Source organism: Tribolium madens, unplaced genomic scaffold, assembly GCF_015345945.1.
Source record: "Tribolium madens isolate multiple individuals breed KSU strain unplaced genomic scaffold, Tmad_KSU_1.1 Scaffold_20;HRSCAF=117;Tcas5.2_LG4, whole genome shotgun sequence".
In the NCBI taxonomy this organism is placed as follows: domain Eukaryota; kingdom Metazoa; phylum Arthropoda; class Insecta; order Coleoptera; family Tenebrionidae; genus Tribolium; species Tribolium madens.
The window spans coordinates 1,309,891-1,310,239 of record NW_025400985.1 but is presented as its reverse complement, the minus strand read 5'-3'; positions in this window follow the sequence as shown (position 1 = coordinate 1,310,239).

Sequence of the window (349 nt, the reverse complement as noted above, 5' to 3'; positions counted from 1 at the left end):
TTTCAATGTTCAATGTTTTTAGTACCTATATTTTTACTCATTTTAATTATTTACTTGAGCCGTTAAGTTAAATTAATCTATCGTGTGACTATAAATGAATGTGACAAAGAAATCAAGACTGAATTATTGATAATTTTTTTAATTGTCTGTAAAAATCTAACTTCTAAATTTTGTAGTCAAAGATGTCAAATTAAAATTTTAAATTTGCCAACCAGACGCCAAAAATCACAATCATTTACATTCATCCTGTTTATTAAGAAACAAAATTAATATATAGAAATTTAGAAGTTTGTTGAATTTTCCTAAGAATTATAAGGATTTTCTAGGATTTATTGGAATTTCTAAAGAT